General features: G+C 41.9%; 1 long non-coding RNA gene across 1 annotated transcript in view; it reads right to left on the bottom strand.

Annotated features, from left to right (window-relative positions):
• Positions 1 to 15405, bottom strand: part of LOC143646064 (uncharacterized) — a 28398-nt gene extending 12993 nt beyond the window's left edge. Inside the window, exon 1 of the long non-coding RNA XR_013157248.1 lies at positions 15260 to 15405. This is a non-coding gene — a long non-coding RNA (uncharacterized LOC143646064). The remainder of the gene's footprint in view (positions 1 to 15259) is intronic.
• Positions 15406 to 15427: the final 22 nt, after the last annotated feature.

A 15427-nucleotide genomic window follows, 5' to 3' on the forward strand; every position in this document is an offset into this window, starting at 1 on the left:
AGGAGATGCGTAGTAGTTCTCAGCCCTGTTTTATAAAACACAGATGTCTGCACTCCTTCCTGAGAGATTCTCATTTAATTGGGTTGGGATAGGATCGAGGAGATGTTTTTTGAAAGCTCCCCAGATGATTCAGCCAGGTTTGAGAACAACAGAGCTAAGCTGATATCTGAGAGCAATTCCACCTCTGGCATTCTTTGATTCATGGGCTCACCATGTAATGTTACTGTTGTAAGACATAGGAGCAAGATGTGAGACAAAAGAAAAACAGGTTTTTTTTATAACTGTTTTCAGTGGCAACAGGAAAGGTGGACAATTAATATAATTGGGGGCTACTTTAGTACCTAACCAGGGAAGGAGAAGTCTGAATTTTCTGCTTTGCCTACATACTATCCCTAGACTGTCAGGTTCTGCTCTTTTGTATTTGGAGGTGATTGGCAAACCAGAGTGCTTCTTAAAGAATGAGGCCCGCCTAGCAGCTGAGAGGATCTGCACTGGGAATGGAGAGCCATAAAGAAGTGATAGGCTCTTGCTGCAGAAGCAGAAACTGGGACACAGGAGAGCTATCTTCAAATTCATCAATGGCAGTTGTGTGCAAGAAGGGAGAGGCATTCTGACTCAAAGGGTCTGGCAGTTCTGAAGACTACAAGGGCAGCCAGCTGTCACCGAATGGGAGTGAAAGGTAACCTGCTTTGAACTTAATTGTAAAGATAAAGTTACTGTTGAAGAATTGGCCGCTTTCCTGCATGCTTTGTATGTTTCTGAGACATTTGCTGTGACATGACACTGGGGTTGGGGGGAGAAATGCAGGGATCCTCACTCTGGCCTGTGTGACCCATTCTGCTGTTCAGTAACATCTCAAGGGTGCAGATTCTTTCTTTCCACATGTCTTTGGAACTAGCAGGCCGATGGAGTACATAGCTTCCCACCTAGCTTGGCACATGCTTCATGTTTCTTTAGTCTGTTTTTAATTAGGTGCACAGGTCTTGAGAATCAGGACTTAGAGGTGCTGACTTGGGTCCCAGCTGCTTGAGGGAAAGCTCTTGTGGTTTCAGTAAAAGACACAGGGCATCTGTGATGTGCCAGACAGTGTGCGGGACACTGTGGGAATGGAAACAGGAGTGGAGCATGGCATCGGTCCCCTGGAAATTCAGTCTAGTTTGGAGGAAAAAGAAACATGTAACTGAGTAAAATTGGAGACAGATAATGGCAAGTAGGAGGACAGTGACTTGAGACACAGGAGAGAAAGAAATTCTGATAGCAGAGGAGTTCCTAGCTTGCTTCACGGAGGTAAAACCTTTTTAGAAGGAGAATTTTCAATGCCTGTATAGATTGGAAAACAGGCCCATTATAAGGAGACTGTCATTCAAACAAATGCCCAAAGACCTAAAAGTGGGAGAGATCAGGGAGGTGTTTTACTCCTTCCAGGGGGAAGGGGTACTATTAAAATAATGGATTACCTAGGTATAGCAATCCTTTGCTTTATGCCTACCATTATCCTTTCCCCTTTCCAATGTAGCGCTCCTTCCCCTTGGCTAATCCACCTTCACACAGCCATACCCCTCACTACCGCACGGAGTTCTCATTCCCCTCACCAGTAAGCGGCTTAGGCCAGAGCTGTTGCTGCAATATTGGCAAGGAGATGTGAGAAGTGTTCTAGGGGCTTCTGTGAACAGTTTCTTTATTTTCAAGAGGAGACAGACACAAGAATGGAAGGCCTTTTCTTCTTCTCCATGTTTAGGTGTCTGGATGTCATGCTGTGCTTAGGGGCCAGCGTCTTGCTAACATGAGAGGAGAAAGTCTGAGGACAAAGCCTCAGACTAAAGTTGATGGAGAGAACCTGCATCCTTGAATATGCCATTGAGCAGCTGAATTTGCTAACCTAGCTCTAGGCTTCTTATGTTATATGACCTGACTGAGAAGAGGTTGCCTGTTACTTGTAGCCGATAGAATTCTGCCTGAAATGAAGGAAATAGGACAGCTGGAGAGGTAACACACATCTCCTCCCCCTCCCCTTAGCATGGATGTCCCTCCTCAGAACAGATTATCCCCAGTGGGACACCGACCATTTTCTTCCACCCCTCAAGCCTCTCCTAAGCCTGGGTCCAGATATGGGCAAACAACTGGAGATCTCTCTATTCTAGACAAATCCCTTTTTGTTCTATGACGAGTTGGAATTGTCCAGGAGAACTATTAACAATCACTTAAATATATAAAAATCTGCCTCTACTCACCCAGAGGTCTTGCTTCCCGAGTGAGAAGCTGCTCACTTGCTCAGTTCATCAACACCTACAAGCAAAGTGTCTGCCCGTGAGACCAAATTTCACGGGTTTTTGAAACCCCATTTTTTTTTCTCTCCAAATGAGTAGCACACAGGTCTCTCACTGCAGCTCAGTGTTAGTTTCTCTGGAAGATAACCCTCTATTTACAGTTCCCTCCCCGGCCTTCCAGAGTGAATTCTGGGTGAGCCAAGTACCCTATATTTAATGCCAGGCCACCCCAAACATGCCCATCACCTCTACTGAAAACCCATTCATTTTTTAAGTAAACATAGTGTTGGTGTTTCCAAGCTGCTGAAACAAATACCATACAACAGTTTGGCTTGAACAATGGAAACTTATTGGCTCATGGTTTTGAGGCCAGGAGAAGCCCAAAGCTGAGGCATCAGTGAGGGGGCTGCTTTCTCCTGGAAGACTGTGGCATTTTAGGGCTGGCTTCTCGTGATCCTCGGTCCTTGGTTTTTCTGTCCCATGGCAGTGCACATGGCACCATTTTCTTCTTTATCTTCTGGATTCCGATGACTTCCAGTTACTTGCTTCCCATGGCTTTTTTTTTTTTTCTGTGTCCAATTTCCTTTGCATATTGAGACTTCTGCCACATTGCATTAAGGCCCAGCCTCATTCAGTGTGGGTACCCCTTAACTAATAACGTCTTCAGAGGTACGCTTTAGGAATGGGTCACACCCACAGGACCAGGGGTTGGAACCTCAGCATACCTTTTGTGGGGGATGTAATTCAATCCCTAACACATAGGTAGTTAAAACAAGACACAAACTGATTTTATCGACAGAGATCCCCAGGGGCTCAGAATTTCACACTGAGATATCATCCCCTCGGACACTGCCCCTCCTTCCAGAAGAACTCTCAGCCCTGACCTCGGCTGGAATAGCCACAGGCTCTTCTTGCAGTTTAGTATCTCAGCCATACTTAAATGCAGTCAAGTAGAGTCCTGTTCGCTTTTAATTATTCACATTATTATTATAGTGATTAACATTACAGGGTGTTTGGGAGATTGAAAAATGAAGTCAATCTTAACCTCCCTCTGTGACACCTCAGTTAATTAGTTTCCTCCTGGTACTTGCTCCCAGGGTTGTCCACATACAGACATATTTTCTCATGCTGCAATCCTAGTACACGTACATTTTTGTCACCTAATTTTTTCACTTTATTTGATTTTAAGACTTCGCTCATGCTGCCGCATAGTTTTTATAATTATGTTAATGGCTGCATAATAGGATCAGCAAGTAGAAGTAATTAAACATTGTAAGAAAACACTGGTGACAGCTTAAGGAACAGTTGTTCTTTCCCTTCTTTATGGCATCATTATTCATCTCTCCCCAAGGGAGGAGAGTTCATCTCCAGCTCCAAGGACAAACCCTGATGGTCTGACCAACTATGGGGCTCCTGTTCCCCTTGCTAGAGATTGGTTTAGGTAGGTGCATGTGTTGCCGTCATTGTCAGTGTGAAGAGTGGTGAGGGGAAGCCTGCTGGGGCCTTCTGGAAATAGCTTTCAGACTGGCAAGTAGAGATGTCCTTTTCTTCCTCCGGATGCCACTGTCTCTGCATGCAATGTTTATGAATGTAGCAGGCAAATGTATCCCAACTGTATCAACCTTTTTCTCCCACTGATAGACATTAAAACCTATTTTAGGGGCAACTCTAATGCCCATTATTAGGAGAGCCTTGGCTTTCTGATGCTTGGGTGTTTACAACTAGAAACCTTTCCTGAGAAGGAGGATTTGTCCTACTTCTCAGATATTCTCCACAAACTCCGGGGCCGCTTCCCAAGGGTCTTATGGTGAATGTCCTGCTTTTTATTGGTGTTAAAGGATCAGGAATAAGTCAGGCCAAGCAGGTGTCTCATTCTCTGTCATCCTAAGGGAGCACAAATAGCCAAGAAGAAGCTAGTCTGATCGCTGAAACATAAGCAAATGTGACTCTGAGCTGAAAACAGGGAGGGAGGAGGCAGGATGCTGGGCTTTTAAAGGTGCCCCAGAAATAGCTGAGCCCAGAAGACAGCCCCTTTCTCATCCATAATAAGCAGTTCTTCTTGGTCTTCGCAGGTGAGGTCTCCAGACTTGGACCCATGTCTTCCTTTAGTGGATAGGGATGGAACTTTGGCTATGCTCCCTTTAGGCTATGCCTGCAACCTTTGGGATTTTGAAAGAGTTTAGGATTTGGATTAAGAAGACCTGGGTAAAAATTTAATTCTGTAACTGGATTCATCTCAGGCTAATTTTAATTTTGGGCATCATCTACCCTTTCTGGTTTTCAGTGTCCATGGCTTTAAAACAAAGTTGGTTGTGATTTTATCTCTATCTCAAAATTGTTGGGAGTGTTAAGTGACATAATATATGAAATAGAGTGTAGCAGCAGCAATTTCTGGGCCATTTATGATGTGTTAGTCTTTACTCATAGAAGTAAAAAAAAAAAAAGAATCCTTTCCTATTCCTAAGAAGCATGCCATCTGCTTTAGTTTGCTAATGCTGCCAGAATGCAATATACCAGAAATGGGTTGGCTTTTATAAAGGGGATTTATTAAGTTACAAGTTAGCAGTTCTAAGGCCATAAAAATGTCAAACTTTCCAACTTGACTCTGAAGAAAAGCTGATGGTGTCTGAAACACCTCTGTCAGCTAGGAAGGCACGTGACTGGCATCTGCTGATCTTTTGGCTTCTGGTTTCACATAATTTTCCTGGGGACATTTTCTTTCTGCATCTCCAGATCTCTGCATGTGTCAGCTCTGAACTGTTTCCGAAATGGTTCCCTCTTAAAAGATTCCAGTAAGCAGATTAAGACCTACCTTGAATGGGTGGAGATGTATCTCCATGGAAACCACCTAATCAAAAAGTCCCACCCACAATTGGGTGGATCATATCTCCATGGAAACAATTTAATCAGTAAGATCCCACCCAATATTAGGTCTGTCCCTTCAAGACTGGGTTAGGATAAAGCACATGGCTTTTCTTGGGTGCATAACAGTTTCAAACCAGCGTACCATCTAATAGAGAAAATGGTCTCTAGAGGGTTGGTCGTCATCACCCCTATACAGGAGTCTTATATTTGAAGTTCAAGAAAGAGTTTTCTCAGCCTATATTACATGACTCTACTATTGCTGCATTGAAAGGGTGCATGGGAACCTGGCAGACTGGCAAGAATGCTGTGGGCTTGGACCCTAACCGCAAGGCTGCATAAGCATTGCTATCGTGGGGTTCCTCATGGCCAAGCTTTGGGCAGTTTTCCCTTTGAGCTGAGGAGTGATGGCCTCATAGTTCCTATTCCCAAAGCTTCACCTCTGATTGACAAGAGCAGGAAGGATGAGGATGTGGAGGAATCCCAAACATCTGAAGAGAGGTCCCAGGCCCTCCCCCTTCTCAGGCAGATTTTGCAGGGATAGGTAGCACCAATTGGAAGAATCCCTCTGCATAATATCTTGGCATCAGCTTCTCTCTTTTCCTCCAGCTGGAGGACAAGCCCTCTACTTTGATGAAAGAAATTTAATGGCTTACTTGTTTGGCAAAACAATCTAGTTAAGGTTTTTTCCATTTTTTTTTTAACAGAATCATTTCTTTCAACGGACATGTACTTGGAAGCTGAGTTCACAAATCTGATAATCATGGAGTGCTCTTTGGTTGATGCTAATTTTGGGGGGTAAGGGTCCTACCACTCAACCCCATCCTCTCTGTAGAGGACTTAAGACTTCTTGGTGGAAGTGACAGACCCCCAAAGAGCGCAGTTCCAGTTTGACGAGAAAGGTGATGACCCTGTATATACAGGATTTCCTAGCCCTTGGCCAGCCACCTGCTAGATGCCTGAAATTCCACCTCTAAGGGGACTTAGGAGACTTAGATTTTTAGTCTTTCCAAAATGACTCCATAGAAATCCATGCAATTCTTGGGAAAGTTACAATAAACCCATGGCCAGTTCCCACTCATATTCAATCATTCAGATCATCTTTATTGAGCATTTACCAGGTGCCATGTACTTTTTAAAACTTTTATTTTTTATTGATATATATTATATATTCATATACCATGTAATCATCCAAAGTGTGCAATCATTGGTTCACAATAGCATCATATAGCTGTGCATTTATGATCACAATTGACTTTTTTGTGTGTGTGAAAAATAACATACATACAAAAAGCAATAAATTTCAAAGCATATCACAACAATTAGTTGTAGAACATATTTCAGAGTTTGGTGTGGGTTACAATTGAACAATTTTAGGTTTTTGCTTCTAGCTGCTCTAAGATACTGGAGACTAAAATAAATATCAGTATAATGATTCAGCACTCATACTCATTCATTTGTTAAACCCCACCTTCTCTATATAACTCCACCATCACCTTTGATCTTTCTCCCATTCTAACTTGTTCATGTTGGAAGGGGCTGTCAATACTGTGGGATAGGGGGATGGAACCACTTGATGTTCTGGAGAGAAGTGCCATGTACTTTTATACATCCTGGGGATACAATTCTATAAATAACAGACAAAAATCCCTCTGTCTTGGAGCCTGCATTCCAATGTGGGGAGGAGAGCTGACAGCTGGCAGTCCTGCTGAGGTTTGGGGGACAATGCTCAAGTCAGTCTCTGCCTAGAATATGTAGCTTGCCGTTCTCACCTCCGAAACAGCAGGTTTCTAAGTGATGTACCCAGTCAAACCAGCTTCATTTCAGCCACACTTTCATTTGGCTTACATACTGCCCTTGGAGTCCTTGGGTTTGGTGGCAAAGACTAAGGGGCCACCTTGGGGCAGAGAAGAGGGCAAGAGGTGGGAGGGGACCAGGAGAGGTCACTGGGCATTTCCCGTTTGATTTAACTCATATTTGGTATTTTTAAAACATTTTTTATTATAAAATATAAAATATATACAAAAAAGCAATACATTTCAAAGTGCATTTTAACAAGTAGTTATAGAACAAATTTCAAAAAAAAAAATATGGGTTACAATCCTACAACTTCAGGTATTTCCTTCTAGCTGCTCTAAGACACTGGAGACTGAGAAGAAATACCAATATGATGATTCAGCCGTCATACTCATTTGTTAAGTCCCATGTTCTCTGTTATAATGCCTCCTTCTCCTTTGATCCTTCTCCCGCTCTTTAGGGATCTTTGGGCAATGGTCATTCTAATGCCTTCATGTTGAAAAGGGTGTCAACAGTATGGGGTAAGGGGATACAACTGGTTAATGCTCTTGGAAAGGCTGGCCCCTCTGGGTTTCAGGGTTTATCTGGCCTAGGAGCCATATGGAAGTTATAGGTTTCTGAGAAATAAATTTAGTAGGTGAAACTTTAATACTGTCTCAAATAGAGCCCTGGGTACTATTTAGGGTTTAAAGGAATGCTGTTGGTTGGGGCTTGGCATACCGTAGTTATTAGCAATATTTAGCTGAAGCTTGCATAAGAGTAACCTCCAGAATATCCTCTTGACTCTGTTTGAACTCTCTTAGCCCCTGATACCTTATTTTGTTATGTTTATTTTCCCCCTTTTGGTCAGGTAGGCATTGTCAAGCCCGCGTTGCCAGGGAGACTCACACCCCTGGATGTTATGTCCCACATGGGGAGAGCACAATGATTTTACTTGCAGTGACTCACAGTTTTTAAACTTTGGTGCATATCAGACACCTGGGAAGTGTTAAAAATCCAGTGGTCCTTTCTCTGCCGGCCCGCCGCGCGGCGCCCACGCCCCGCAGCAGCCGACCCGCCCGCCCTCCTTCTCCCCCTCTTTCTCCGCCGGCCCGCCGCGCGGCGCCCACGCCCCGCCCCGCAGCAGCCGACCCGCCCGCCCTCCTTCTCCCCCCTCCTCCCCCTCCTGCTCCGGCTGCTCTCCAACCACCATGGTGCCCTCTTCCCCCGCCTTCACCGGCTCCTCCACCACCAGCCTCTACAGCCTTGCCGCCCTCACCTTTCCTCCTCCAGAACAGCTACTGGGGGAGTGGAGATAATACAGAGCAGCTCCCGGAGCCATGAGGGAGATCAAAGGGACGGCGTACCCCATCCTGGAACGGCTGACTATCTGGGAGAACCATCTCCGGTGAGATCACCAAGGGGCACGGGCTTTCCTGGGTGGGACGGCAAGCGACCGGAGTCCCTCCCTTCCACCTTCCCAGGCCAGCTGGTAGAATTGGACAGGCGGTCCCCTTAGGCTGCGGCGGCTGGTGCCCCCACCACACGAGGCCCCCCGGAACAACTGAGATAGTTGGGTCGGAAATCCCCAGACTGCGGAGAACAGTGACCGGGGGATCCCTTCCAAACACGTGACTCCCCCGTCGGCTGGGAATAGTGCACTCTCCCGGGCTGCGACAGCTGGCGCCCTCCCGCCACGCTTGGTGCCCCGGGCCGACTAGCTAATTCGGCCGGACGCTCTCCCGTGCTGCGGCGGCCGGCGACCCTCCCCGCATTCGGAACCCCAGGCCGGCTGGCATTCTTCCAAGACGCTTCGGCTGCCGAACCTACCCTACGGCGAGAATTTTCCAGAGTTAAAGGACCCACAGCAACTTTCACTGGTGGAACCCGTAGACAAACGTGTGCCACGAGCGCCACCTACTGGGCAGGATAAGAAAACAGAACCCAGAGATTGCACAGAAAAATCTTTCAACCTGTGGGGTCGAACACCCAGGGAAATCTGACTAAATGCCCAGACGCCAGCAGAAGATAACGGATCACGCTCAGAAAATTGAACATATGGCCCAGTCAAACGAAGAAACCAATAGTTCAAATGAGATACAGGAGCTGAAACAACTAATGCTGAATATACGAACAGAAATGGAAAACCTCTTCAAAAACGAAATCGATAAATTGAGGGAGGACATGAAGAAGACATGGGCTGAACATAAAGAAGAAATAGAAAAACTGAAAAAACAAATCACAGAACTTATGGAAGTGAAAGATAAAGTAGAAAAGATGGAAAAAACAATGGATACCTACAACGACAGATTTAAAGAAACAGAAGATAGAATTAGTGATTTGGAGGATGAAACATCTGAATTCCAAAAAGAAACAGAAACTATCCGGAAAAGAATGGAAAAATTTGAACAAGGTATCAGGGAACTCAAGGACAATGTGAACCGTACAAATATACGTGTAGTGGGTAACCCAGAAGGAGAAGAGAAGGGAAAAGGAGGAGAAAAACTAATGGAAGAAATTATCACTGAAAATTTCCCAACTCTTATGAAAGACCTAAAATTACAGATCCAAGAAGTGCAGCGTACCCCAAAGAGATTAGACCCAAATAGGCGTTCCCCAAGACACTTACTAGTTAGAATGTCAGAGGTCAAAGAGAAAGAGAGGATCTTGAAGGCAGCGAGAGAAAAACAATCCGTCACATACAAGGGAAACCCAATAAGACTATGTGTAGATTTCTCAGCAGAAACCATGGAAGCTAGAAGACAGTGGGATGATATATTTAAGTTACTAAAAGAAAAAATCTGCCAGCCAAGACTCCTATATCCAGCAAAATTGTCCTTCAAAAATGAGGGAGAATTTAAAACATTCTCAGACAAAAAGTCACTAAGAGAATTTGTGACCAAGAGACCAGCTCTGCAAGAAATACTAAAGGGAGCACTAGAGTCAGAACCGAAAAGACAGAAGAGAGAGGTATGGAGAAGAGTGTAGAAAGAAGGAAAGTCAGATATGATATATATAATACAAAAGGCAAAATGGTAGAGGAAAATATTATCCAAACAGTAATAACTCTAAATGTCAATGGACTGAATTCCCCAATTGAAAGACATAGACTGGCAGAATGGATTAAAAAACAGGATCCTTCTATATGCTGTCTACAGGAAACACATCTTATACCCAAAGATAAATATAGGTTGAAAGTGAAAGGTTGGGAAAAGATATTTCATGCAAATAACAACCAGAAAAGAGCAGGAGTGGCTATACTAATATCCAACAAGTTAGACTTCAAATGTAAAACAGTTAAAAGAGACAAAGAAGGACACTATATACTATTAAAAGGAACAATTAAGCAAGAAGACATAACAATCATAAATATTTACGCACCGAACCAGAATGCCCCAAAATACATGAGGAATACACTGCAAACACTGAAAAGGGAAATAGACACATATACCATAATAGTTGGAGACTTCAATTCACCACTCTCATCAATGGACAGAACATCTACACAGAGGATCAATAAAGAAATAGAGAACCTGAATATTACTATAAATAAGCTTGACTTAACAGACATTTATAGGACATTACATCCCACAACAGCAGGATACACCTTTTTCTCAAGTGCTTATGGATCATTCTCAAAGACAGACCATATGCTGGGTCACAAAGCAAGTCTTAACAAATTTAAAAATATTGAAATCATACACAACACTTTCTCGGATCATAAAGGAATGAAGTTGGAAATCAATAATAGGCGGAGTGCCAGAAAATTCATAAATACATGGAGGCTCAACAACACACTCTTAAACAACAAGTGGGTCAAAGAAGAAATTGCAAGAGAAATTAGTAAATACCTAGAGGCAAATGAAAATGAAGACACAACATATCAAAACTTATGGGACGCAGCAAAGGCAGTGCTAAGAGGGAAATTTATTGCCCTAAATGCCTTTATCAGAAAAGAAGAAAAGGCAAAAATGCAGGAATTAACTGTCCACTTGGAAGAACTGGAGAAAGAACAGCAAACTAATCCCAAAGCAAGCAAAAGGAAAGAAATAACAAAGATTAGAGCAGAAATAAATGAAATTGAAAACATGAAAACAATAGAGAAAATCAATAGGACCAGAAGTTGGTTCTATGAGAAAATCAACAAGATTGATGGGCCCTTAGCAAGATTGACAAAAAGAAGAAGAGAGAGGATGCAAATAAATAAGATTAGAAATGAAAGAGGAGACATAACTACTGACCTCACAGAAATAAAGGAGGTAATAACAGGATACTATGAACAACTTTACGCTAATAAATACAACAATTTAGAAGAAATGGACAGGTTCCTGGAAAGACATGAACAACCAACTTTGACTCAAGAAGAAATAGATGACCTCAACAAACCAATCACAAGTAAAGAGATTGAATTAGTTATTCAAAAGCTCCCTAAAAAGAAAAGTCCAGGACCAGACGGCTTCACATGTGAATTCTATCAAACATTCCAGAAAGAATTAGTACCTACTCTCCTCAAACTGTTCAACATAATCGAAGTGGAGGGAAAACTACCTAATTCATTCTATGAAGCCAACATCACCCTCATACCAAAACCAGGCAAAGATATTACAAAAAAAGAAAACTACAGACCAATCTCTCTAATGAATATAGATGCAAAAATTCTCAATAAAATTCTAGCAAATCGTATCCAACAACACATTAAAAGAATTATACATCATGACCAAGTAGGATTCATCCCAGGTATGCAAGGATGGTTCAACATAAGAAAATCAATTAATGTAATACACAATATCAACAAATCAAAGCAGAAAAATCACATGATCATCTCAATTGATGCAGAGAAGGCATTTGACAAGATTCAACATCCTTTCCTGCTGAAAACACTTCAAAAGATAGGAATACAAGGGAACTTCCTTAAAATGATAGAGGGAATATATGAAAAACCCACAGCTAATATCATCCTCAATGGGGAAAAATTGAAAACTTTCCCCCTAAGATCAGGAACAAGACAAGGATGTCCACTGTCACCACTGTTATTCAACATTGTGTTGGAAGTTCTAGCCAGAGCAATTAGGCAAGAAAAAGAAATACAAGGCATCAAAATTGGAAAGGAAGAAGTAAAACTATCACTGTTTGCAGACGATATGATACTATATGTAGAAAACCCAGAAAAATCCACAACAAAATTACTAGAGCTAATCAATGAGTACAGCAAAGTAGCAGGCTACAAGATCAACATTCAAAAATCTGTAGCTTTTCTATACACTAGTAATGAACAAGCTGAGGCGGAAATCAAGAAACGAATCCCATTTACAATCGCAACTAAAAGAATAAAATACCTAGGAATAAATTTAACCAAAGAGACAAAAAACCTATATAAAGAAAACTACAAAAAACTGTTAAAAGAAATCACAGAAGACCTAAATAGATGGAAGGGCATACCGTGTTCATGGACTGGAAGACTAAATATAGTTAAGATGTCAATCCTACCTAAATTGATTTACAGATTCAATGCAATACCAATCAAAATCCCAACAACTTATTTTTCAGAAATAGAAAAACCAATAAGCAAATTTATCTGGAAGGGCAGGGTGCCCCGAATTGCTAAAAACATCTTGAGGGAAAAAAACGAAGCTGGAGGTCTTGCACTGCCTGACTTTAAGGCATATTATGAAGCCACAGTGGTCAAAACAGCATGGTATTGGCATAAAGATAGATATATCGACCAATGGAATCGAATAGAGTGCTCAGATAAAGACCCTCTCATCTATGGACATTTGATCTTTGATAAGGCAGTCAAGCCAACTCACCTGGGACAGAACAGTCTCTTCAATAAATGGTGCCTAGAGAACTGGATATCCATATGCAAAAGAATGAAAGAAGACCCATCTCTCACACCCTATACAAAAGTTAACTAAAATGGATCAAAGATCTAAACATTAGGTCTAAGACCATAAAACAGTTAGAGGAAAATGTAGGGAGATATCTTATGGATCTTACAACTGGAGGTGGTTTTATGGACCTTAAACCTAAAGCAAGAACACTGAAGAAGGAAATAAATAAATGGGAACTCCTCAAAATTAAACACTTTTGTGCATCAAAGAACTTCATCAAGAAAGTAGAAAGACAGCCTACACAATGGGAGCCAATATTTGGAAACGACATATCAGATAAAGGTCTAGTATCCAGAATTTATAAAGAGATTGTTCAACTCAACAACAAAAAGACAGCCAACCCAATTACAAAATGGGAAAAAGACTTAAACAGACACCTACCAGAAGAAGAAATACGGATGGCCAAGAGGCACATGAAGAGATGCTCAATGTCCCTGGCCATTAGAGAAATGCAAATCAAAACCACAATGAGATATCATCTCACACCCACCAGAATGGCCATTATCAACAAAACAGAAAATGACAAGTGCTGGAGAGGATGCGGAGAAAGAGGCACACTTATCCACTGTTGGTGGGAATGTCAAAGGGTGCAACCACTGTGGAAGACAGTTTGGCGGTTCCTGAATATAGAATTGCCATACGACCCAGCAATACCATTGCTAGGTATCTACTCAAAGGACTTAAGGGCAAAGACACAAACGGACATTTGCACACCAATGTTTATAGCAACGTTATTTACAATTGCAAAGAGATGGAAACAGCCAAAATCTCCATCAACAGAAGAGTGGCTAAACAAACTGTGGTATATACATACGATGGAATATTATGCAGCTTTAAGACAAGATCAACTTATGAACCATGTAATAACATGGATGGACCTAGAGAATATTATGCTGAGTGAATCCAGCCAAAAACTAAAGGACAAATACTGTATGGTCCCACTGATGTGAACGGACATTTGAGAATAAACTTGAAATATGTCATTGGTAACAGAGTTCAGCAGGAGTTAGAAACAGGGTAAGACAATGGGTAATTGAAGCTGAAGGGATACAGACTGTGCAACAGGACTAGATACAAAAACTCAAAAATGGACAGCACAATAATACCTAATTGTAAAGTAATCATGTTAAAATACTGAATGAAGCTGCATCTGAGCTATAGGGTTTTTTTTGTTTTTGTTTGCTTGTTGGTTTGTTTGTTGTTGTTGTTTTTTACTATTATTACTACTTTTATTTCTTTTCTTTATATTAACATTTTATATCTTTTTCTGTTGTGTTGCTAGTTCCTCTAAACTGATGCAAATGTACTAAGAAACAATGATCATGCATCTATGTGATGATGTTAAGAATTACTGAGTGCATATGTAGAATGGTATGATTTCTAAATGTTGTGTTAATTTCTTTTTTTTTTCTTTCCGTTAATAAAAAAATAAAAAAAAAATAAAAATAAAAAAAAATCCAGTGGTCCAGGCTGTACCCACAACCTACTAAATCTGAATCTCTGGGAGTAGGTTTTTAGCCTCAGTAGTGTAAATAACTCCTGAGGTGGGTATAATGTACAGCCAAGTTTGAAAACCACTTAACTTACATGGATGTTTATAGGTGTCTGTGTAAGACATCATCTTACATAGGTGTTGTTCTAGTTTGCTAGCTGCCAGAATGCAAATGTACCAGAAACGGAATGGCTTTTTAAAAGGGGAATTTAATAATTAGCTAGTTTGCAGTTCTAAGGCCAAGAAAATGTCCCAATTAAAGCAAGTCTGTAGAAATGTCCAATCAAAGGCATCCATCCAGGGAAAGATACCTTGGTTCAAGAAGGCCAATGAAGTTCAGGGTTTCTCTCTCAAGTGAGAAGGCACATGGCGAACACAGTCAGGGTTTCTCTCTCGTCTGGAAGGGCATATGGTGAACACAGCGTCATCTGCTAGCTTTCTCTCCTGGCTTCGGTTTCATGAAGCTCCCCGAGAGGCATTTTCCTTCTTCATCTCCAAAGGTCTCTGGCTGGTGGACCCTCTGCTTCATGGTGCTGCAGTATTCTCTGCTCTCTCTGAATCTCTTTCATTCTCCAAAACGTTTCCTCTTTTACAGGACTCCAGAAACTTATCAAGACCCACCCAAATGGGTGGAGACATGTCATCACCTAATCCAGCTTAACAACCACTCTTGATTGAATCACATCTCCAGGGAGGTGATCAGATTACAATTTCTAACATACAGTATTGAATAGGGATTATTCTGCCTCTATGAAATGGGATTTAGATTAAAACATGGCTTTTCTAGGGGACATACATCCTTTCAAACCAGCACAGGTATCTATGTAAGATTTTTCTTGATGAAAGGTATCCTGAACTTTAAATAAATTTAAATCACTGCCCTGGCTCAGCAATGTCACAGGCCTCCCCCTCTCTCTTTGCCCCTACCTCTTTATTTTAAAGAGCTATTAAAGAGATTAGTTTGGACCTACCTCCTTTCTGGTCCCAAAACAGAAGCTTCAAAAAGTGAGACAGTGTTCTCTATCTTTGTCCAGTATCAGACTCACCTGGGGAACTTGGTAAAAGCACACAAGCCAAGCCCCTCCCCCCCTCCATTGGAACTAGTCTCTTATCAGCACTCCAGGTGATTATGATACTGA

The sequence above is a fragment of the Tamandua tetradactyla genome, chromosome 9, assembly GCF_023851605.1.
Source record: "Tamandua tetradactyla isolate mTamTet1 chromosome 9, mTamTet1.pri, whole genome shotgun sequence".
Lineage (NCBI taxonomy): Eukaryota > Metazoa > Chordata > Mammalia > Pilosa > Myrmecophagidae > Tamandua > Tamandua tetradactyla.